The sequence below is a fragment of the Mus musculus genome, chromosome 16 (assembly GCF_000001635.26).
Source record: "Mus musculus strain C57BL/6J chromosome 16, GRCm38.p6 C57BL/6J".
Taxonomy (NCBI): Eukaryota; Metazoa; Chordata; class Mammalia; order Rodentia; family Muridae; genus Mus; species Mus musculus.
In genome coordinates, this window is record NC_000082.6 from 8,365,013 (window position 1) to 8,367,706 (window position 2,694).

The following is a 2,694-nucleotide window of genomic DNA, read 5'->3' on the forward strand; positions in this document are numbered from 1 at the left end:
CCTTGCATAAGGTCAAGCCTTGAAAGTTTCATCATGGATAGGGAGGACCAAGGCCACACCCACACTGCTGCTGAGGCCTCACCCCCTGATGAGCCCCACCCTACCAAGGAGCTATTGCCGATTGTCAGCTGCCAGGGGATGTGGCTATTGATAGGTTGTCTATGACCCCACACCCATGTGTCTATAGGGAGACCAACTGACTCAGGGTTATTAATGATAATTTTTAAAAGAGAGCATGATGTGGGGAGACAGAGTATGGGAGTATAGGGATGGTAGAGGAGGTAGTGATATGTGCACATGTACAAAATACCTTGCCAGATGTATGACATTTTCAAAGAATAGGTAAAATATCATCTAAAAATAATTAATGAAGCTCATTCATCAAAAACATATTCAACAAAGTGTCAGGTCCCAGAAAACAATAGCCACTTCAGAGTCATTGTTAGGGACTCAGTGGCTATTTTCCTGATTAGCTTGGGTCCAATTCACACTTGGTCAACTTGAAAGAGGCAGGGGCAAGACACACAGCCTAGGATAGGAGCAAAGTAAAATTGGAGAAAAATATCTTTTCTCTCTCTTTCTCTCTCTCTCTCTCTCTCTCTCTCTCTCTCTCTCTCTCTCTCTCTCTCTCCCTCTGTGTGTGTGTGTGTGTGTGTGCATGTGTGCGTGCGCATGTATATAGATATAGATATATTACAATTTAGAAGTTCAGAAGTTACCAAAATCAGGAAGAAAATTTCTACTATTTCTCATATTTGCCAACTTAGTTTTAGAGTATTTATTTTAAAAAAATAGAATTCAGAAAGCCAAGCCATTCTATAAGTATTCTTTTTTAATAATTGCCTTTTTTCCCCTTCAGATGTTCAGAGGTGATTTCCACCACCATGAAGACACAGATAAAAAGAAAGTCAGTGTTTGCCTGTAAGCCCAGCCTGCCTCGAGAGCAGGGCGGTTATAACAAGAAGATGGCTGTCTACGAGGAAAGCTAATCTGTCGTCTTCCTGTCCAACCTTTACAAACTGTGCCCGTGTGGCAGACTTTGAATCACTTTCTCTAACAGTCTCTGAAAACAAATGCAAAATCTTTCAAGTTCATTCAAAGTCGTTACAACACTTTCCAGAACTGAATCAATTGCCGTAACCTCTGTGGGTGTGTAAAATATGAAATTACCAGCACTCTTGCCGAGCTTCAGAATTGGTAAATTAGCAGAAATTGATTATGGGAGTTTGGGGAGCAGCCCCTGGTGGACTGAGTGTCTGGATGACAAACAGCAATGTGTTGTTTGTGAGATTCAGTTTGATGGAATCATCTTGTCCGCTAATGACACTCTGCTTCAGTTGTCGCTGATGTCGCCCTCTAACAAATTGACACCGTGGCTGATGTTTCCATGCTGTGATGGACAGGAACAAGGCACCCCGATTGTTCCTGCAGACCTGGCATCCATCTGTGTTGTAATACAATCAAAATGAGAGCTTTCGCTCTCCAGGTGAACTTCCCATGGCTTCTCCTGGACACTTCGGGTCACACATTCAGAACAGGAGATATTTAAGTTCCCGGTGTGGGGAAGGCTTGAATTGTTCTCATCTTTTCTCATATCCTATTCTTTGCTCCCACTTCTGTAGATCCTCTCTCTCTCTCTCTCTCTCTCTCTGTGTGTGTGTATGTGTGTATACATATATGCATGTGATGTTTGTACCTAGTGTGTGTTTACATAGTATGTGCATACATGGTACCTAGAGGCATCAGGCATCTTCCCCAATCACTATACACATTGTTTTTGAGATGGCAGAATCTCTCACTGAACCTGTAGCTCACTGGTTTGAATAGACTGGCTGGCCAGCAAGTTCTGCCACCCCAGTGATCCCATTATAGATAACTATATTATGATAATTATATTTTGTGTGCCTACTGGGTATTGAACTCATATCCTCATACTTGCATGGCAGGTACTGTATTCACTGAGTCATTTCTTCAGTCCTATATTCACTATCTGAACCAAGCTTATTAGAGAGGGCTGGACCACTATAGCTTTAAAGTCGATACTTGGCAACAGAGTTTCTAGGACATGAACACGGTCCTATGGGCCTATATCCCCAGCCAGGAGGCGGAGCTGATCCTCAGTCCTCACTGCACCTTCCCTGCCAGAGGAGAGCTTGCCTCCAGGGAGTGCTATGACCACCGGACTCAGGGGAGATCACCATTTTCTCCCCGGTGTGTCTCTAAGGTGGGTCCCCTCAGGAGAGCACAGGCAACAGAGCTTCTAGGATAGGGTCCTATGGGCCTACATCTGCAGCCAGAAGGTGAGGCTGTTACACAGCCATCTGTGCACTGGTCTTGCCAGAAGAGAGCTGGTCTCCCAGGAGTGCAGACAAAGGCTTACAGACTCACAGGAGGAACAAGCTCCAGCCAGATACAGCTAGAGCATCTAACACCAAAGATTACCAGATGGCGAAAGGCAAACATAAGAATCCTACCAACAGAAACAAAGACTACTTGGCATCAACAGAACCCAGTACTCCCAGCACAGTGAGTCGTAGATACCACAACACACAGAAAAGGCTAGATTCAGATTTAAAATTATATTTCATGATGCTGGTAGAGAATTTTAAGAAGGACATTAATAACTCCCTTAAAGAAATACAGGAGAACACAAGTAAACAGGTAGAAGTCTTTAAAGAGGAAACACAAAAATCC